The sequence below is a fragment of the Lutjanus erythropterus genome, chromosome 3 (genome assembly GCF_056507025.1).
Source record: "Lutjanus erythropterus isolate fLutEry1 chromosome 3, fLutEry1.hap2, whole genome shotgun sequence".
Lineage (NCBI taxonomy): Eukaryota > Metazoa > Chordata > Actinopteri > Lutjaniformes > Lutjanidae > Lutjanus > Lutjanus erythropterus.
The window spans coordinates 6,335,404-6,358,464 of record NC_139319.1 but is presented as its reverse complement, the minus strand read 5'-3'; the positions used below and the strand labels follow the sequence as shown (position 1 = coordinate 6,358,464).

General features: G+C 40.7%; 1 protein-coding gene across 1 annotated transcript in view; it reads left to right on the top strand.

Moving 5' to 3' along the window:
• The first annotated feature begins 9,987 nt into the window (after positions 1–9,987).
• The window catches only part of LOC146329522 (uncharacterized), a 78,538-nt gene continuing 65,464 nt past the window's right edge, over positions 9,988–23,061 (top strand). Inside the window, exon 1 of the mRNA XM_084714438.1 lies at positions 9,988–10,441. The gene's annotated coding sequence lies outside the window, so the exon portion shown is untranslated. The remainder of the gene's footprint in view (positions 10,442–23,061) is intronic.

Genomic DNA, 23,061 nt, shown 5'->3' with positions numbered 1-23,061 from the left:
CTATTGTGTGACTTCGGTGAATCTGAACTAACCTTTTGTTTTGTTTTTTGAACACTAAAGTTACACATACTTAAACAAACTAACCGATCATTGCAGCAACTCCCATGTTCTGCAGGGTAAAATGACTGATTTCGCCTGTGGAGTTTGGTCCATTTGGAGAGAGCGATATTTGGTAGTTTCCCATCAGAAAAGGCTGTCTGGTAGCAAAGTAAGGTGGTAAAAATATCCTAAATAGTGTGTACACTTAGACTGTTGTTTTTTTTTGTTTTTTTTTTAGGTGTCTAGAATGCATTTGCTGGCCGCAGCAGTTCATTGCTTAACTTCAACTTGCAACCCCAGTTCAAATAATCAGAACCATCACTTTAAAGACACAGAAAAACCTTGTAAAACCTTACATTCAGTGAATGCTTGATGCTTGTTTGCATCAAAGCGATAGTAGCCTCAGTGATAAAAGCCTTGTCTAGATGAGGTCTCAGACTGACAGTGTCGCAGGGTGAAAAGGATGACCTACCGGAGGACAAACTGCAGCTAGTCCTTACTTTGACGAGGACTTCTCCTCAGGGGGCCTTTCTTTATGTGTGATCAGCACTTCACTGTCCGTGACTGGAATACTGTACGTGTGCGTGCCCCGGGGAGCAAAGTTGAGTGATATCCAATTTTTCAGATCATGAAATAATCTCCATAAATTTCTGGGATTAGCACTTTTATCATGGTGTTGTGTAATGTAGGCAGGAGCAATGTCACGTTTCCAATCATTGTAGTTAATGCCAAAAGTATTTTTCTTTAAATATTAACCTTAATTGATATTAATCTCATTAATTTAAGCTTGCATGTATCTTGGTTAACTGGCTGGCTTTCATCACTTCCCTGAATTACTCAAAAAGAGATGTGTTTACCTCATTTTCCCCAGTAGAAGTTATCAACAGCGCTACAAGAGTCAGTGAATGTCAGTGTGATATAGAACATGAACTGCATGATGATACTGAATATGATATATGACTATCTCTAAGTACCCTGTTAAGACACCATCCATAACATCCACTATCTGCCTGTGTGCACTTCAGCATTGTTTACACCTGTGCAATTTTACATGTATAAGGGAACTATGATTTATGACCCATCCAGAGAGTGTGTGTGTTTGTGCATGTTTTGCTTTGCCTGAATAGCTGCTCTTATCTCAGATTTTTCTGATATTTTCTCAGTGATTCAAATAGGTCTGGTTTTGCGCTAACTGATGACTGTTTTATTGTTTGGAAAAACAACTGAACCTCATCTGGCAACAAATGTGGATGAGATCAATGCAGCCGTACAGGTTGGTGTACAGAAATATCAATTAAATGTTGTATTTCTTTGACTAAAAGGAAAATAATTTGGTAAACTGCTCCTACAGCAACTAATACTGCAGCTTCCCTATAAGGTGAAAATGAAAAATACATCACTCAGCCAGAGTGGTTGCAACAAACCCAACAATCCCTCCCAAACATGAAGAGAGTTGAGATTCCAGAATGAAATCAAACAAAATGAGTGAGTCAATTTTCAGGCCACTTTCTGTTCACTTATGTAACAAATCAAACCTCAAACTGGCTTCTAAACTCCTGCTGAAAGAGCAATATGTAGCAATTGTGTGAGCAAAAATGAGTACAGCACTCCAAATAGCGAGTTGGTGTCAGACTGCATATTAAATAGGATTTCAACCTATTTGATACACAATCTGTTGTTGAAATGGGTTGTTTACCTTTGCCCCAGACTAGGGGAAGCTCCAACAGGCTGCAGACGCTCTGCAGACGCTCTGCAGGATGTATGTAATATTGTAAATTGACAATAACAAGCAACGATGAGTCCTACACTGTGAATTGATCAGCTGTTTATAACTGTCAAATGTTTGTAAATGTAAAGTTAATCCTGTTACCCTAAAAACAAAAGCCCTCTGAAAATACACTCAGGAGTTTGAGTTACCAGGCTGCCTGTCTCACTGCCTGCCAGATTCTATTCACGTCACTCAATTTAACTGTTAGAAACCTCTAGTCCTCCACAGGATTTGTAATGATTTCTTACAACCCATGAACAGAAACTTACTCATTTTGCAAACATTCAACATTCATTTTAACTCTAACATGAAACGGGCATAAAAACAGTTATACCAGTCTGGAAGAAAAGAAGAATGAAGCTTCTTTGTCATTATTCTAGTGGTACTGAGATGTTGTTTTTTTTTTTTTTCTGGATGCCGTAACTCAGAAACCTCACTGCCCTTGCTACCAGTTGCTTTTAGCTTCTTCTACTATTGCTCACCTTGTAAGTTTGCCCTGAACAAGCATGCCGAATGCTTGGAATAAAAATCAATCAGGGCGTGTTCTACCATGTCACACTCCTTGCCATATTTCAGTGGTCTACCCTCTATTCCCTGTTGTCCATCACCGGTATGTATGAGGACCTGATGTGAAAAGAGACAAGTAGGCATTGAGCGGACAGCTGGAACGTGGCCGAAGTGCACAACGACCGCTCTGCCTCTGGGGTGGGATTGCTCACACAGCGTCTTGGAGCCCGTTTGACCTTCCTTGTTCTGTTTGCAGTGGCGGAGTACAAGGTGAAATCCAATAAGATTTTGATAAACCACGCTGTCACCACCGCTGTGCTTCTCTGTGCGTTTCTGTTAGCTGCTGTGTGTGAGATAAAGAAGGGGGAGACGTGATGTGCCCGAGTGTGCGAGTACTACACTGTAGGTTCATCACCTGGAATAGTGAACCTTGAAGTTACAGTTCAATACTGCGTTTCTGAATACTGTCTAAAGTTGAAGGTCCTACACAAGACTGTAAGTTAACTTTTTATATACATATCACTGGTGCGCCAGAGGACTTCTACAGTCTCTCAAAGTGTACACACCATCCTAGACACACCGTCCTGCCCTGCCACTCTCTGTTCTTCTCTGTCTGGACAGTGTGTTTGATTTGTTCAGTTTCTTCATCGTGTGAAAAACTTTCCTCACCTGCAGTTCTGTTTTCACAGCAGCAGATGAGTTGTAACTCTTAGAGCAGGTTGAGGAAGAGCGACTGTAATATTGTCCACTTTGTCAATTATTGTTCTCTCGGACAGATGATAAGAATGAAAGTGCTTTGGGTCACCGCATACACTTAACCAGCTGTTAATATACCCGGACGACCTGTACAAGTGAAGTCTATGCGTGGGAAATGCGCATCTATTCATCTCGCACACAAACAAGCAGCTCTGTCTCAATCACACACATTGCAAAGCTGTATCACTTCATTCATTCATCGTACAGTCACAAGCTTTTGTGGACCACATAATATGACATTCCAGGCCAGATTTGGCCTGCAGGCCTTGAGTCTGACGTATGTGCATAAAGACTAGATGCCATTAAAAACTAACTAGATTACGGTGTGACCTACTGAACAAGTGCTTGAACGTATTAACTCTGCCTACTAACTCTACTCTAATAACAGGAATGCAAAATCCCCTTTACTCTTTATTAACAAAGATGTGTACCTGACAGGCGCACCTGTGCAGTATTTTAGCTGCTTATAAATCTGCCAGGGAACTGGACAGACACTTACAGTATTAACATTACAGGAGACACAATAAAACACAGCCTTGTACAGCCTAAGAAAACTGGCTTTTCAAATGACATAAAATCATCCAACCAATGTTTTCTCTAGTTAATCTTTGTACTCTAAAGTAATGATTATAATGATGGAGATTTTTTTTTTTTTAAATACATGTCTGACAGTCTGTTCCTGTGGGACTAAGGACAAGACTTCCCAGACTAAAAAGCCTCTCCACAGGCACGCAAATGGTGTTGATGTATTAACTCAAAAAGATTTTCTTAATCATGAGAAATTTAGTTCTAGACATCCCTCTCCACACCTGACTTGAGATAATCTGTGATTTCGGAGTCCACCAACTCTTAGACTCTATGGCTGTCCTCTGTGTGAAATGCAAAAATAGCCACCCTGACATGGACAGGTGCAGGTGGTGGTTTTGAAAACACAACTAAATGTCTGAATACTTAAATTGCAAAAGTAACGTGTTAGTTTCATTCATGCTGTTGTTATTTGCACTATTCTTTTGTTAACATGGCTTCCTCGGTTTGGCTTGGCAGCTAACTTTGTTTCAAGCTTCAGAGGCTGAACACAGCAAAGTAACAGACATGTAGTGGGGAGACAAAGACTCTTTTAAACCCAGCACGAGAATGTATGTCGGACGCTTGCCTGGCAGGCATCTGTTGAGTGTTAATCTGCCTGCTCCCTTCGCTGGTGGAGCCAGAGTTTTCTGGGCTGAGTGAGACAGTTGAAGGTTGCCGGTCAGATAGTCAGCAGTGCCTTTTGATCATGGTGACATCGCACAATAAAAAGAGCCGAAGTTTGTATTCACTTTTGTGTTGACAAAATCTCATTAAATGACCATATAAATTTGCTATGAATGGTCCATCTCCCTTCTATCGAGCCCTATTGGCAAACAATATAGAAAACACAACAATGGACAGATCTCTGGCACAATCCCCAGACATGTCATCTGCTTTACTGGCTGTGGACAAAAATATGTTTCGACTGCCTGTGTTTGCTCATAACTCACTGCCCTTCATTGTTGAGCGGCTTCAAATGCAAGTAGTCAGGGGAGAAGATCCAGTGTGTGTCGAAATACCAAGAAATTGGCAGTTTTAGTCCCCAAACAGAGAAAATTGGTTATGAAAGACAAAAAAGTCAGCACCTGGTGGATTAACTTTGGGCTATTGGTAGCCTTCAGATCAACAAACCTGCTAAGCCCTCTGCAGGGATGAAATAAGGGCGTTTTTGCTGGCGGACACTACAGTTCACTTTTGGAGTTGAAGCATTTCAAATGTTGGATTGGATAACCAGCTTTAGAGTCACATGAATACATGTAAGTGAAAATAAGTGTGGATGTTATGTCTCTGGCAGATCAAAGAACATAACTGCTGTAATTTTCAGGGGTGGTTTTGCCAATGGACATAGGTCGATATAACTCTCAGCAAAAAGAGGACACAGACAGAGAAGAATACAGATTATTGAACAGAGACATAATTTGCTTCATCTTTTTGGCTTGATTACAGGCTGATTACAGGCTACTTTTGCTGACATTACTGCGGGAGAAGGGAATAAATGAACCAAAATGACCCAGGTCACAGAGAGTATAAGAAGAGAGAGGACTTTTTAAAATAAACATTTTTTTTTATCAAAGTATTAACTTAGGCTAGTGCTTGCGGTTAGCTCCATTCCCACTGCCTCAGAGCTTAACAAGCTCTAGTGAAGCAAACATTTGCTTCATGGGCAGCAACAGCAGTGTTGAATGGGGCCGCTGGGCAAACTGATGTGCAAAGCCAATAGGAAGTAAATACTACAAATAGTTCTAATGATGATGGAGATTAAGATGAGTAGCATCCAGTTACCACAGGAGTACCATGTCTTGTTCAGTTTGAGGAGAGCAGCTCTGTGTTCTCATCACCAGTTGATTCCACCAAGCACGGCATGTCTGCACCATGGTTCTGATCTGTTCTTCACACGGCTGCAGCCCCCCCCCCCAGCAGCGTTTCAGAAGCATTTCAGCAGCGGAGCATTTTGCCTGTCTGATTACGTTTACTTGCTCAGATTTTTTTGATTAGGTCCTCTTCCCTTGCTCTTTGTGCGTCTACCATGGATAAGCATTCTATATGGTTTCTTTTCTTTCTGTCTTTATGATTCTGAGTCTGCACAGGGTCTTTTATTTTGAAAATTAACCGGATTCTCCCTACCTTCACTGTGTCTGACTTCCTGTCCGTTTGATCTGCTCTGTGCTAATTGATGCAGCATCTGTCAAAAAGAAAAGGTGCTGCTGGTGGAATCACAAGCATTGTGTAGAATGGCTGCGATCAGCTCCAGCTGACATGGCGCAGCCGTAACTTTAGTATTTGAAATGGCATGCAGTACATGTGTCAAATTGTCAGATCTTATAAATAGCAGGGTTGGGGTAGCTACTTGTCAAGTTGGATGAACAGCCTTTGATTTGGATTTCAGACAGTGAAATTGGGAGAGATAAGAGTGAACAGAAAAGATGTTTTCAGCCTGGATTTGAGCGTATCGACAGAGCTTACCTCCTGAATATGCAGTGGCAGTTTATTCCAGAGGAGTGGAGCTTGGTGGGCGAAGGCTTGACTACCAAAAGTGTTCTTATGAAATCAAAGAATAGTTAAGTAACAGGCATCAAAGGGAACGCAAAGGACAATATGGAGTATATTGAGAGACAATGTTGGAGATGTAGGAGGGAGCCAGTCCTTTTAAAGCCTTATAGGTAAGAAGCTGGATTTTGAAATCAGCTGTAGTATGAACTGCCAGTGCAAAGACATCTATTTCGGTGTTATATGATCTTTTGGGATCTTATAAACTTTTTTGGATCTTGTGAGGATGCTGGTGGTTTTGTTCTGGACTAATTCAAGACAATTCAAGTTGCAGTCTTAGGTAGGCCAGAGAAAAGTGCATTAGTGTATTAGTCTGATTAAGATGTTACAAAGACATCTACAAGAATTTGTATTTGAGTTTGTTTGACTGATCCATCCATCCCACATTCACCATATGCAGACTTTCTCAGAGGACTTTCTCCCAGGAGGCCGGGGTTGGTATCCTGTGTGAAACAAAAAATTAAACATTGCTTAACATTAGTCATATGATAATTTTAAAACTTAACCAAGTAGTTCACAGTTTTGAGAGAGAGACAAAGATCCCAAAGTTGGACTTTGCCGCCTGTCGGACATTGAAAGTTGCACTGCACACGATTTGAAAGTTGTGGTATTTGTTCTCAGACTGAAGCGATTGGGTTGGATCATCAACAATGGAACTGGCTGTTTGTTTAAAAAAAAGTGTCTTGGTTCTCTGATTATTTTTTTTTTGTGTGTGTGCCTTAGTATGTGAAGTCTGCTTTTGAGTGTTTTGGCATTGGCAGGGTGTATTGAATTTATGCGTATGTTTTCATTTTAATCTGCCAAGTCAGGACCCCAAGGACTGCAGTGTCTGTTGAAGATCAATATAATCAGTTAAACTAACTGAGTTAGGCAGCAATAGAACAATGTAGTGGCTGACATTTATTTACAGCCATAAGGTAAATGAATTGATTGGAACTCGCAGTCACTGTCACCGCAAATGCACTCCTCACTTTCACAGCTGTCACCTCTGACATTAAATATCAAATCGTCCATTTTAAAGGAAATTACGTGTTGTTTGGTGGATGGTTGGGAAGCACTAAACGATGATAGATCACTTGTTTGTCTGTCAGTAGGCTATATCCCAGCAAGTAAGCAATATCGGGCTGATTGCTAATTTTTGTTTGGCGTGCCACATTCTGGTGAACCAGGTACAATCTGGCACACAGCAGGGAAGTCACATTATGGCTCCCAGCAGACGAGCCACAGAGCTCTTTGTTTTGATGGAGTGATGTAGGACAACCTGAGATGGCAGGATACAAATCTTATAAATTAGATTAAAAACAAAATCAGAGGTTTAACGAGAATATAATGATGATAAAATAAACAATATAAAACAGGAACACAGGAAAAAAATACTTTTAATTACCTCTGAAGGTCCACACTTTGGGTAAGATACACACTTTTGAGCAAGATAGAGAGCACTTTCAATGTTAAATAGGATAATTAATTAAATTGTTGCTTAATTGTCTTTGAAGGAGCCAAAAGAAGAAGAAGAAGAAGAAAAAAAAAACCCTCAGATTGAAGGCGACAACTGAAAAGAACAGGAACATCTTGGGAAGCTAATCTGAGAAGTCCTTTGTAGACTCATCCTTTGTGCTCCAGCTTCAATTGTTGCATCAATAGGCCTAGAAATATGTCTGTCACCTCCCTACTTAACAACTGAACACTTCCATCTTTTCCCTGGTTGTGCCAGATATGACATTGTGTGCTGCTAAAATATAAGACCACATACAGTATACTATGTGGCAGAGGTTGTCAAATTTTCCTCCAAAAAGCCAAGACAACTTACAAGATAGAAAATATAATAGGGACCACATCCTGCATGTTTCTTTCTTTTTCTTTTTCTTTTTTTCTTTTTTTTACACTTCTACTTAGTTAAAAGTATCAGAATCTTTTTTTATTGCCAAGTAAATTTATACATACAAGGAACAGATTACAGTGTAATCTATTAACTATATGTAAAGTAATGCACAATTAAATTGCAATATGGCCAAGTGCACTGTCCAAATTGCAGAATCAGAACCAAATTGCATATTTTAAAAAATCAAAAATGTGTGAGAAAATAACATCATAATGAGATGCTGTAGTGATGTATATGCAGTGACCTAAAACTCTTTCTTCAGATTAAAGACAACATGGTTTTTTTTGGTTTGTTGTTGTTGTTGTTGTTGTTGTTGTTGTTTTGTTCAGTAAAGATAAAAATTATAATGCAAGAAATGACCATTCCCACTAATCATATCGCAATCGCAATTTCAGTTAAAAAATCGCAATATTACTTTTTTGGCATATTGTGCAGCCTTAATTATAATATTGTAAGTCCGTTTAATATTTAAACTTTAACATTATTTCTGAAAAAAAAGAAAAAAGTGTAGTCTAATTATGTATTTCTAATTCACTGTAGGCGATGGAAGTGTTTTGGGGAGGTGGCTGTGGCAGGTGGCATTAGTATAATAAAGTAGCAAAAGCTGAAATGAGGGGGTTCTGTCAGTCCAAGCTGCATGCCGACATGTGGCCGACCCTGAACCGGGAATGGAAACCGGTAACGACGTACCACAGTATTTACTCAGGGCTGAATCTGCGCCGGGAAACTGCCCCCCTCCATCCTTCTTGTTATGAGAAGGGTTGTAGAACCTAGTGAATGAAAACATTAAAAAGTGATCCAGTGCCATCAGAGCGCCGCTGTCCGTGGTGCTGAACTGAGAATCTGTTTGCTGCCCACACGGTTAGTCTCCCTCTGTCTCTCTCTCCTCCTTCGCCACACACTTACTGTTTTTCTTTGTGACTTTTGTTTTAGTGTTTTATCTCCCTCACTTGGCATTGCCTCCCGTCCCTCTCTCCTCCACTCTCTGTCTCTTGCGCACACACATTCACACACCATTGCTCACCATTGATTCTCTCTTTCCCTCTCTCTCTCTGGCACGCACGCGCACACACCCGCGCCCCTGTTAAAATATTCATTTCCGACACCTCAAAGGGCCTTTTTGCCTCCCACCTATCCTCCGGCGGAGACGCGGAGCTCGTGGCTTGTGGAATTAAACGCAGGGACACACAGCCTATAAATAATGTTTATTAGATTTAAGTCTAGTAGGATAATTGATGACTTCACATCATCTTATTGTTAAAAAATAAAACATATCAATCATACAGGATTCACAGGACAGCAGTCAGAGGCTCACAGGCTGTCAGTCCCGGTTCAGTTTTTTTTTCCCTGAGATGAAATCACCCGCGGAGCCCGTCGATGTTTTGTGCGTAGGTTCAGCAAACTGTTGATACCCCCCCCCCCTCTCCACCCTCCCTGCCTGGAGATGCACTGGGGACCCACCAAACAATCGCAACAGGCAGATGTAGTCAGTCTCCAGTGCCTGGTTTTGTCTCCGTGAGGGTTCACCATCAGCTTCACAGCTTTCGTTCCAGCAGGTCGCATTTGCGCCTCAGTTGAGGAATTCCCCGAGTTTGGAGAGACGAACCGCGGGGGGAGACAGTACTTTTAACCCGCTGACGGCGGGGGCGGCGGACGATCACCTTCAGTTGATCTACCTTCATCGGGGGACATCGTTCTGGGGAAGCTGTGGGGTCGAGGGGGCATTGATTGAAAGTGGAGAGACGGGGGGCACTGAGGCTTTCCAGGAGACACCCATGCGCGTCTTCGTCGAATATTTCCCCCTTTTTTTTCTCTTCGACGGTTTAGCGACACAGACCTGCCATCTAGAGCCGATATAACCTCTCCGGATTCCGGGGCGCAGCGCGTCAGTCTGCGCTGATGGAGCGATTACTCCCCTGGCCCCTCATCAATACTAGTCCTCATGTTTCGGTGATCATAAGAGAAGGAAAAAGACGGGAACGAAAGAAGGACAGCAGAGACACGTGGATTCCCGAGGCGCACCGTCGGATCCGGCTTTGATGCGCGCAGGTGTCCAATTCATCAGCTTCTCTTCTCTTTCTTTCTCTTTCTGTATGAACTGCCATCTGAGTTTTGCGCAAACCTGAAAATGTTCAAGAAGAAGAGGTACTGTCGGAGTGCTCTGGACTCAGGAATGCTCCTGCTCGGATATTTGCTTTGGTTTTAAGGGGAAATCGCTCGGATATCAAACCTCTCCAGCGGAGACACAGCAGAGGCTCTGGAGTTACAGCGAGGAGGGGACAAGAATTTGGAAAGTAGATCTTACAATTACGGATTTACGGGCTTTTTCTTCTCCTGAACAACTGTAGACGCGCTCTTCTTTGATGTCTGAAAAGGTAAAAGCAACATTTTTCTTCACATTTCCTGTTGCTCATATCTCATGCTCTCAGAACAAGCATTAACACAGTAAAAGCGTTGGTTATAATGTTATTTAGAGTCGGGAAATATGAACAAAAAACAATACTTTTTTTTCACGGAGACGTGAATTTCTGGTTGTTTCTATACATTCTCACTTTTCAACATCAGCTTGACACCTTAAACAATTATGAAGACCGTCATAATGCGCCTTTAGGTGAGAAAATGAGACCATTTCAAAAAAAAGATTTCACAGGCCTTCATTACGCATGGCAAAACCAAGACAACTTATGCCCAAAGACACAAAACAACATTCACAATGTGAGATGATATAATTAAGATCGTTAATTTTCCAGTGCGCAAAATCGTATAATGCTTGTCATGTGATTGTTACTTGGTTTCAAGCCTCTGTTAGTTATTGATTTGAAGAGAAGAGCACATTTATCTGAAAATAAATAAATAAATAAAAGCCTTTTCAATTACGTGACGCCCATGCAGGTCGGTCCAACCGCGCAGTGGATAATGAATTTGGTTTTTTTTTTTTGTTTTTTTTTTTAAATGGCTCTGGGTCAACAGGTCCGGGGGCGCATCTGTCTCTGTCTCCCTCTCTTTCTCTGCACAAGCGGACTCTTTGTAAGAAAGAATGAAATGAATCCTGAAGAAAATATTCGTCCTGATTCCTCAGATTGGATTAGTGCAATACTGACATGGTTGTTTAGGATAATCTTAGCTCTTCTGTCTGTATTGATTTTCGGAAGTAAGGCGATGAAACGGGCAACAGGGGACGCTCTTTCAACTGATTTCGAGTAACCCACCGTCTTTTCTGAAATCCATGAGGTTTATAGCTGCAGGTTAGATACGAGATCATTCCTATAAGATCTTTTTATATCGAGCTAAAACTAATGAACAATGGATGGATACCCTAGAACATAGATGCCCTGACACACACACACACACACACACACACACACACACACACACACACACACACATACATATGTACAGTATGTATACAGTATATTCATTCATTCATTTGATGGAAGTGCATGTTAGGCTCTGTATGGAGGAGGGAAGAGGAAGAGATGTAAAGATAGATAGATGATAGATACTGACTGCAGCTTGCTTCCTAATAAACAAAACACTTTGTATCATTGCCGCTGGAGAAATGCGATTAAAGAGTAAAGATGCAAGAGGAGGAAGGCAATTAAAATCCCAGAGGATGACATTTCATCTCATCATTAAGGTTGATCAGAAGCAGGGGTGTAATTGGCTCATTACTTGTTCCCCAGTGCATGTTTGGCCTATCAAACAAGGACAGTATTTGTGACAGCAACATGACATCTCTATCAGAACCTCAATACCACTTTATACTTTTTTTTTTTCATGTTTGTATTTCAAACAGGGTTTTTTTTTTGCTGACATGTCATCTTCACATGGGTGGTTATGTAGCCTGCAGGTTAGAGGAGTGGGTCATGACCACAAGGCTGCTCGTGTAACCCCCCCCCCCAGAGAGATTTGTGATCATTGGGAGATGGAGTAAGGCTTTCATCTTACCATTGTGGTGGCCTCAAGCAAGACACTAAATTCCCAGCTGCCTCAGCTGAGCTCCTCAGCAGTAACCAAATTGTCCTGGGTATCTCCCAGCTGTGAATGTGTTGAACCTTATTATTTTTAACCAGACTATTAGTGGGAGAACCACTGACACCAGTAAAAACTACCAACTATTATGACTTTCTCTAGATAAAAACACATCATATAAACATAGTTTAACTCATTCGCACGTGGGAGTTTTTCACAGTATAATTGCTGTCTGGCCACTGTGTATTTTGAGTCACAATGGGTGTTACCCATTTGTCTTGATTCTCCCAGCCAGAGCAGGTATTTATGGCCTGACTCATAAGACTTACAGCCTCTATTATCTAAATCCCAAAACATACCGGTACCTACTGTTGATTCCTCACCTTTCCCAGGATTTATTTTACCCTAAGGACTACACCAGTGTGATGTGTGCAAAGCCTTGAAGAAAGACTCACATGGGTTCACTGGATTTATTTTGCTGTGGTAATATTAAGACCAAGTGTCATACATAAATTCAGATAGGACAACATACCTGTTTGTCCCAGTGGGGCTGCAGTGTTTGCTTCCTCACCACTTTGTCTTTATAATTCACCTCTCCATGAGCACACGAAGCAGGGGCTTGGTTTTCTACCAAATTCTGTTTGTGCGTTTTCTTCTGTGGGAAGGACCAGAGATGCCAGAGAGCTGTGGGGCCAAACCAGTACCTAAATGGTTCTGTTGAAACGGTCCCTCAAGAAATGACTAACAACTCAACAGATGCTCAATTTGAAATTGGATTTGGTGTTAATTCTCAAGAGATCTTGATTACAGCTCTAGGTAGAACTGCCAACACACTCACTCTAACTGGTATCCTGGACGTTCACGTGAGGGTGGAATTTCCAAGTTTTGATTAAGGAGATTATGTAAGAAATAAGACCAAATGTTGAGAGATATAAAACCAAAAATGTGTCACAGTTCATGAACTTGACCCTTTAAAGGATGGTACATTGGGAGCATTAGGGAGAATGGTTGTGTTTAGCCAAGGCCAAAGCAAAGTGTTTTTCTTTTGTTGGTTGCAAATCCGCCAAACTGTACATTATAATGTGCCATTTTTAAAATTTCATTAGTAGCGTACTCCTGGCTTAAAGGCTTAGTTGTCCATTTTTTGTAAATTTGTAAACTATAATCCAGGGTTCTGGATGAAATCATTACACCACAGAAGTGTTCTTTGTAGAACTTCTCATAAGGGGATTTGGGTGGAAGCTTCCACCAGTGGTTCTAGGTATAACCGTTTATGTTGGGTTTTAAGTATAACTCTCTTAAAGTGTTCCAAGTTTAACCTTTCTAAAAGGTCCTAAGCCTTCTCCTATGGGGACAAGCTAAAAAAAATTATTGTTCTAGTTAGCAACTTTTATTTCTAAGAGTGTACAACCCTGAATTGTTTCCTTTAGGGTGTAGCGGGGATGAATGACCACTACAGAGTCTGTGTTCTGGAAACTTCTGGCTTTGAGGGGAAAGTGGCTTAGCTTATCGATGTAAAGCAACATATATCCAACACACAACTACAGCTGCATCCGGTGGCTCATGGGGCTTGTGTGGTTTTAGTGTGGCTTAATGCTGGCTGTAGTCCCTTTAACTGGATGATCTTTGGATGCCTGGATGACACGGCTGCTGGGGGAGAAACAGCAGTTTTTGTGTGCGAGGCAGAGAGACACATTCAGTGAACACGTAATACAGCAGTTGTATTGCTTGCTTTGCCTTTGCTGTCCAGTACATCCATGGCTCTTTGATGGCAACAAGTATTTGGTCAGCACAAAGAAATTTTGTTGCCGGGAGACAGTTGAGCACCCTTTTGTCTCTGGATGTTGCCTTGTTTTTTTTGTCACTGGAAACATTGCCTAGCTACATTGCAAAAACAAAGTAAAAATGCATGTTTATTATAGCCTTTGCTGCTGGCTGCAGAGTCTTAAACAAGCTGACACTGAGCAGGTATTTTCAAGTGTGTGAGAGGCAGCAAGAAATAGTAATCATTTTAGAAAAGCAGAACAAAATGTGATGGAAACTGTTAGTTGTGGTATTGTTGTGGAGACCAGAAAGCACACTGTATTCTGACACGGCGACTGGCTCGGAGCAGGAACATGTGCTGCTAGGGGAAGAGTACAACCCATACAATAAAATATGCAGAGGACAGTGGGCTATAATATTACTATACAAATATAGAATGAGCGTTTGAGGGAGCAACAGCGGGAAAGTGAGCACCAGAACAAATTGACATTCCCTCAAGGTCAGCCAACCCCGCTCCTCCCACCTAATCCCCTTATCCACTGAATCAACTTGGTCAGACACCATTTCTCTGGCCATGGTGGTGGTGTCCAGGGGGTGGGGGGTCTCAGGCCAATGACCACGAGCCAATCACAGTTATTGGCTGAGGAGGTGTGTGTAACCTACAGTATGGAGCTCAAGATTGTCTTGGAGGAAGGGTAAATAGGGTCGCCTCGGGATTGTTAGTGCCTGTGTGAGTTGTGTGTGTGATAAAAGGTCTTTCTACTTTTTTTTTTCTTTTCGAGCATTGCTCACTTCTTTGCTGCAGAACATGTTTGCTCAATCAGTTTCCTATGTGGGGTTTTTATGTGTGTGGTTGTGATTGTTTGCTTTGTATGCAATGGCACCCTGTGGAGTTTTTAAACACTACTAGCACTACAGTGTTTTGATGAGTGAGTCCCCATTTTGTCTTGAGCTCAGCTCTCGAAATTAAGGATGTCCCGTTTTCCCGGGGACAATAAAAATAGCACCTGGGCCACAAAGATACAGTGCTTGGTAAAATTGTGGTTCAGAAATGCATAATTACAAATTATGTTTATACATCACTGAATTGATATCTTTGTCATTTGTAGGTGTTAAAATTTGAAAAATGTGAAGGCGAAAGACCTAGTCTATATCACACCTGCACTTACACACATAAAATCAATCCACCGCAATAGTACTTCATTCACCTTGAGCCTCAGGTGTTGCAGCAGAGGTTTCTGCAAGGTGGCGTGGGAAGGCCTGAAGAGTTTCCCCACATTGAATTCACTGTGGAGATAGTGCCCGTGTTCCTGATGTTGGTGGTGGTGGAGCTGGTGAATGACATACTGCAACTTGGGTGGTGCCTGGATTTTGGGTCGTCCATTCATAATGGAAACTGTTTGCTGAGGTAATTAATTAGGTGAGAAGTAGGTTAATTTTTGTATTAAACTCAATACAGTCAGACTTATTTTTGCAACCTACAGAATCACCCCCCACTGGCCATTAGAAAGAATGCAGGTTTTAGGGACTTCCACACTTTTAAGAGCTGGAAGCTTTGTCCACTTCTGTCTACTGTATATGACTAGAATGCATGTGTACAAACCATTGTATGTATATAAAGATGGACAACATGACAGCTCGCCAAAAATGAAGAACAAACATCTTGATCTCCCCCGGTGGCTGGTGGCAGTATAGGTCATAAACTGTGCCACGATCAGATGTATGTTCAAGTGGTCATTTTCTGAAAAGTTTGGTTTTAAGTACTTATTTTATTCTGTAAATAGGGGGTGATGTAATTTTCAGCTGAATGAGACGGCCAGGTGTACAGGTGGGACCTCCTAGGCCTGGCTGATATAGGTGAAAATGTTAAGCTTCATATCGGTAGATGATGATAATTATTGATCGTGTGGGGTTTGACTGACATGTGTACACCAAAAGGATGGAAGGGGCTGAGGTGATGCAATAAATTTCCTATATTACCGGTCTTAGTCAGTAAGCTATTCTGTCTGATAGGTGTCCGTCCAGCTATATCTGAGGTTGAGTTGCACTGGCAGCTGTCCAAGCATGATGTCCCTCTCTCCAGCAACACTTTGCAGCTCCTCCACCTCAGCTGGCTTTTGTCAACCCGATGGGGGAGCGATGCCACTCTGAGCTCCCACTGTGTGTCCGAGCCCTTTGATCTTTGATAGCTGTCAGACTTTAAAAAATCCCAAAATCTGCTATACTGGCAAGCTGAACTGTCCTGTTTTATATGCACTCATTCTGCACGGTGTTGTCTCATGTGTTTCATGTGTTTATGGCAGCTGCATTTAATGCATTCAAATGAACCTAATGGACATTTTATTGGACTACTTTCTTACTGCTATTGCTATTGCTAAGTGTCAATCGATGATAGATATCACTATTATTTTAACCTGATCTCTACTGCGCAGACTCTGGCTCCAAATAACATCACCAATCCAGGATGGTAGCCCTTGTATCGGTTATATTTTCCCTTCAATTTTGTAAAGTGGGAGGAAGTAGAGGCGCATCATTCATCTGAGATAAAAACACAAACATGTGGATGACACAATTCAGTTCCTGTGAAATGAAAAAAAAAAAAAAATGAGTGCATGAAAGCCATAAACATAAAGAGGAAGAAGGACAGGACATATCACCCAGTGTAATGTTTCATTGTTTTAAAGTTTGTGATGTTACGGTGCCAAGACACAGGAATGTGGCAGCAGAAGAGGAGACTGTATATAAATTAGGAAGTTTTCAAAATATATTGAGAATAATCTGTACAAATGTTATGTAAAGAATTAAATGCATTCACAGGCCTTGTGAGAAACACTGAATGCAAACATACTTTTTTTTTTTTTTTTTTAAAGAAAACTCCACAGAATATCTACAGGCATTTAACTTGGGCTCATTAGTGTTGGAGCTTATTGCATAAATGCTTACATACAGGAACTAAATGCTGACAAGGGGAAAAAGGCAAAACATATAATAGAGAAGAAATCACTTCACTGTCAGCATTCAAGACCAGTGTGCTGCAGTATTTCAGCCACAGATACACAATGTGTTGGATAAACATGCCATTATCTAGCTGTAACACACGGAATGGAAATAAATCCTCAGGAGACGGACCACTCTCTTCAGAACAGTGTCAATCCTCCTCAGATGGCTGTCATACCTGTCCCGAACTATGTCAGAACATATCAGATCATCCTTTACCTGGGGAAGCTTCCAGTTCGTCTGGGGGACTGAGTAAGATGGAAATCTACTTGGCTTCTTCCCATCAAGATTTAATGATGCTGAGACCCGGTTATAAGGGAGACAGTTGTTTGACCTCATCATGGTGGTCATGAAAACAGTGTCGAATTCATTTAGCAGTGTGCACAGGTAGCTTTATCTCAGAATATGGCATCAGGGAGCAGTGTTGACCCTCTATGTCTTGTATTATATATGACCCTGCATAAGTCTGCTGAACTAATGAGTCCCAAGACATACCATTACAGATGCACCATCGTTAAACATGCAGTAACAGTTCACTGAGGGCTGAGGATGCCCTCTGGCTTTTTCTTAATGTAAACCTGTAAGGATAAAAGAGAATTATATTACTTTTCCATTGCTGACAGCTCCAGCTTTTGTGCTCCTGATACCAGGTTACATGTCATTTTACACCGGCCTTGGATTTTGAATTATGGCTTTACTATAAATGGCATGAAACTCTTCATGTAGAGCTTTTTGTCGAGACATGTCAGAGGGGTGTTGATTTAACTCTGCAATTCACTTCCAGAGTCTGTAAATTCATGCTTTTAGCAACTTTTCTGTGAAATCTCCATCTGTCCCTGTCAGCAAGCTTTGACTTATAACTGCCTTTTCCTCTTTGCCAGAGACTGTTTACTTCTGTGCCATGTTAAATAATTTAACAGTTTTTGTGTCAGATGCACCTTGAGTTTGAGTACTAACCGTTTGGCTTTTTTGGACCTCAGTTGCCTCGAGGTGTTTGGAGAACTCTTGCAGAAAGGTGGTGACTGTCGGAATTTATCAAAGGCTGACACTTAACTACTTGGTATTTCATTTAATCTCTCACCTGTTTAGCAGTCCTTGTGCCCACAATTTAGTAAGTGTGCAGCCCTTAAGCTGGAATTATGTCTCTGTGAAAAGCATTGAGACATCTCCATGAACCTCTGCAGGGAAGGGTGTAATGGGTAACCTTAGGGTCGCACAAGCTTACAGAGGAGCTGAAGCTTACAACTCTCAAATCTCAACAAGTTGTAGGGACAAAACAGAGGGACAAACAGATGTACATAGAAGTACAAAAGAAAGGCAAAGACAGGGATTTGCTGGTTTTTCACTATATAGTCAATGCATCTTCTTTAGGGCTGGGTCAACATGATATTACAATTCTTAAGTATTGACATTCTACAAGTATTGCAATTCAGTATTACAATTTATTGCTATTGTTGTTTGCTTTTTTTTCTTCTAAATAACAGACAATGGGAAAAGTTGAATCATATACTTCTAGAGACTGTATATCTTGAGTCATATTTCATATTTCCTTTCTGAGTTTTATTTCAGCAGCATCATACTGCATATACAAGTAATAAATTAAATACTTTTTGTAGTAAATTTATGCCTAAAAGTCTGGGCACACGTTTGATGTTAATCATGTGATTTTGTTTGGACAAATCAATAAATTTGAAGTGGGGCTGAGTGATATGAGGGTGTATACCATGCAAAAGTATGCAAACTATCACTTAGTGTCTTTGCTGTATATTCAGGAAAAGCTGGCCTGGATGATCTCGCAATCTTGTGAATCCAGCTGCCATGCAAGTTAACATGGTTTGGGCAGCAAACGGGTTACAAAGTTCTCACGTGACACGAGGGTGACAGTTGGTGGCGGTAATGCACTTTTAAGGCAATTTTGCCAATGTTGCAGAAGAAGAAAGTGACAAGAAGCCGTTTTTGTTTTCGCAAATGTTCCAAATAAAAGAAGGAAATTATAAAGTTATTTTAAACCAATTCTTGAATTTCCTGAACAATTACATGATTATATCTATTATTACAGTGTTATAAAGTTATATATACCATGATGCAGCAGTTCCCAAACTGGGGTATGGGCCCCCCTGGAGAGTTTGTTGATGCTATCATGAGCTGTATTTTACTAAACTTAAATCCTTTTTATCAGTTGTTTCCCCAACTATTGATTAATAATTTTGGGGTAGGGGCAGGGTGTGATTTTTTTTTTCTTTTTGGCTTCTGAAAAAGTTTGCCAGAAAAAGTTTTTGAGCCACTACCATGAGGGAAAGTTTTGGCCATATTGCCCAGCCCTAATCTGAAGAGGCTACCTTGACATCTAGGAAATTGTAATAGGTGCTTTTTCACTGTGTATTGGATTTGCTAAATTAAACGATAAGTTGATTCATGATGAAATTCAGTGATAATGAATATTGTCGTATTGTTGTTAGTTACAGACCTACACTTGCTTAAGGTGCTCCACCTCATGTGAAATAAGGAGCGTCTCGGCTAACATAATTTTTATGAAATATAATATCAGCCTTTCAAGCTTCAGGGGAAATTATCAACGGTGCTACATTAAACAGCAAAGGTTATATATTTAATGAGTGAGGTGATTGTTTAAATCATCGATAATACCGATAACGAGATGAGATGCATCAGGATCTGTCTGTTTCTGCTCAGCGGGTGATTGATGAATTAATCACACTGTATATTTGCTTTGCAGCAATTATTTAGAGTAGTTCATCACTATCCACCTCTGCTAACCGATTTCCTGAGGGAAACCTTGATGAAACGAAGCGGTTCGCTGTCTTTATGGATAATTCAGGTTGTTCACAAGATCATGTGCTATTAGAGTGGATGCACTTAGGGGTGATAGTGTGTTGCACATCACCTGTGGAAGACAGATTGTGAGTGTTTTTTTTCCCCTCTGTCCACCCTGTAGCACTCAGAGTTCGGTGAAGGGAGATACTCTCCACACAAACAACCCTCAATCACTGCAAGGCTCAGTGGGATCAATATGTTCTCATAACTCAGGGCCCCTGACCCTGACCGCAGATCATTACTGCCCTCTGAGGACGAGGCTGACACACACACACATGCAGCAACATTAACACACTAACACACAAACGCACACACAGGTGCTGTCTCTTCCATCCTGCAAAGCTTCCCAAAAGGCTTTAAATATCCTCAAAAGGAAGGCTGGGGCCACCTACACACACACACACACACACACACACACACACACACACACACACACACACACACACACACACAGAGGCACACACTCAGTGCGGCCCAGTGGTGCAAAGAGAATTGAGTGCCGGGGGGCTGACAGGTAGAGGAGACGCAGTCAGGGAATACAGCTGATGAACAGAGCAAATGACAAGGAGACAAGGGACTCCCTGACTGTGAAAATTCTGTCTTTGTTTTTTCTTTTTATTGTCGTCATTACGCCGCCTTTTATGAGACATTTAATGAGTAAAGTATAGTAGGAACATGCAGGGTCCCAAAATTCATTTGACAAATAAATCAAAAGGACACAGGCCAACAACTTTATGAGTCAATAAAATTTCAATGGGATTTACACGCATAGCTTCTCTAACCTTGTCCCTATTGTACACGCTGTTAAAACGTGTGTTGATCAAGATTTATGATCAATTGTCTTTTATGCACACAAAGCTTTTAAGAATGAACTTGCCCAGCCAAACATCAGTTCAAAGTTTTTCCAGTGGCTTCAGATAATGGAGGAAATTAGACTGGACAGGTTAACTACATGGTTGAAAAATGATTTTTGTCTTCCACAGATGGCAATTTTGGTTGATCGCTCCGTCCACCTCTTTGGTCCAGACTGAAATATCTCAACAATTATTAATTGTACGGGAAGGGTATGAAAAACTCAATCCACTACATCACAGAGACAAATATTGTACTTTTTACTCACCTGCATTTGTCTGGCAGGCAGATGACAATTTTTCATACCCTTCCGTTCAATAAAATACAAGTACCTTGAATTTGTACTGAAGTACAGGGCTTAGCATAATCCTCTTCCACGATCAATCTGTGTCAAATAATTTCATGTTGATTGATTTTTTTTTTTTTTTTAACGACTAATTGTTTGAACACTGAAGCTGATGTAACGAGCAGATTTCTGTCAGTTTTATCAATGGCGGTTTGTAATATACATTCATTTGTATGGTCTACAGGTTTGAGTGTGTGTGTGTGTTCCTTATTTTTTTGTTCATGGTGTGTGTGTGTGTGTGAAGCTATTTCCAGTTCCATCTCTGACCCGGCCTTAATAGTGTTTGTCGTGGAGTGTTTGTGCTTCTCCCACCATCGTATCTATATTTAGGCTTCTGTCTCCCTCATTTATGGAGGCTGTGCTCCTTGGACACACAAACGTTATGACTAGTTGACACCCTCAGAGCACTTCCTCGACTCCCAAACTGCTCAGAGGTGGCTGGTCATTTGGAGTCAAAATGCAGAGCCAACAGAGCCAGCGTTAACATTTCCTCTGTGACTGCTGGATTGTACAGAGTCTCAAATGTCAAACAGGGAAAAATTTGCATTGTTAAGCAGGTCCCCACAATATTCTTACTCCACTGTTTTCAAGGTTTATGTAACGTTTTAATCAACTGGAGATCCTTGTTTCTTTTTCAACACTTTGTTTTGTCCTGAGGAAATTTTCCAGCCGTACTCCAAAATTTTAAATGATCCTCTGGCGTTTGGTTCAGACGTCTCTATCTGGTCTTCAAATGTGAGTTTAACAGCCCCTTTTACTCCACTCAGTCAACAGCTGAGCCAGCGCTTCCTCCATCAAAGAAAGAGCCAAGCAGGGACAAAACCTGGCCATTTCAATGAATGATGAATCTTACCACGTTAGAACATTTTAAATAGCGCACTAATGCACAACGAAGACAATAATGGGAGCAAGGAAAAAAACATCAAACTGTGATTACAGGGAAGCTAATTCATCTTTAATTCTTCTTTGTAAACCTCATCCATTCTAGGCAGTATATGTTAGAATAAACAAGTAAAAAAGACTAGATTAAAACACACTTGCCAACCAGGAATTAATGGCTTAAAATCATTCCCTTGCAAACTTTGTTTTATTTTAACTTTTCTGTAGATTATTTGTTTGCCAAGTTTGACTCTTGTGTTGAAATGTCCACAGTATTTGTACTGTGTGCTGCTTTTCTATCTAGGAAATAAAAGATAATAAATTATACAGATTATAAAAATAATTTGTAGTGCAAAAACTATAGGCAGCACATGCTTTTGCATCATACTTTTCTCAAACTTGTGGCCATTATTGACTCATAATTTGCTATTGTTGTAATTATCTAGTTGGCTATTATTGAGTCAAATGAGAGACGAGGACAGGAGGAGACGTATCAGCCAATGTCTGTTCCATCCCCATCAAGAAAATTAACTTGACAAGTGTGCAAGTATTGATCAATTGTGAGCAGGCTCGGGGAGTAACAGATTACATGTAATGGGAGTTACATCATTAGCTGTATTTCATAAAAGGTACAGAAAAAAAGATGTTATCAGACTCCAGGTAAATTTAGTAAAAAAAAAATGGGGATTATTGGATGGATTACAATCATAAAATGCATTTTTAAATTAACTGAAACCAGCTAATCTTACAGTTGCCAATTTCTTATCATTAGAAAATAAAATGCTTTCTCTGTGTGAAAATTTTGTCCGTAAATCAGAAGAGAGCACTCGAACATAAAACATGTCAAGCTAAACAATTTCACCATTTTACATTACTTTAATGTTACTTACTTATTATTACCACTTCTTATTAATATTTTAATATTAGGTTTTTAAACAGATTAATGATTAGTGATCAGTGATTAGTAATTGTATCAGAAAACATTTTTAAAGTTACTCTCCCAACTCTGGTTGTCAGCACGTGAGGAGGGTTGTGTTCATGCTACACAGACCTGTGCTTTCGATACTACTTGCCATATTTGAGCAGAAATGCTCCCTCTGCTTTTCTGCTTGCGGAGGCCGCTCTGCATGCTCACATCACGTGCATGAGCCTGATTTTTATGTGCACAGGTTTTGAGACTAATAAAACACCACAGAGGAGCTCTAGTGTCGCCCTATTTCTCGTACTTCATCAGTTGTTTTACCTCTTTTTTTTTTCTTTTTTTTTATTTGTCTCAGCCGATGCAGCATCTCTTTCCTCTCTTCAAAAAACAAAGAACAAAAGAAGTAGAATTTAAATAATGATTTGGACCTA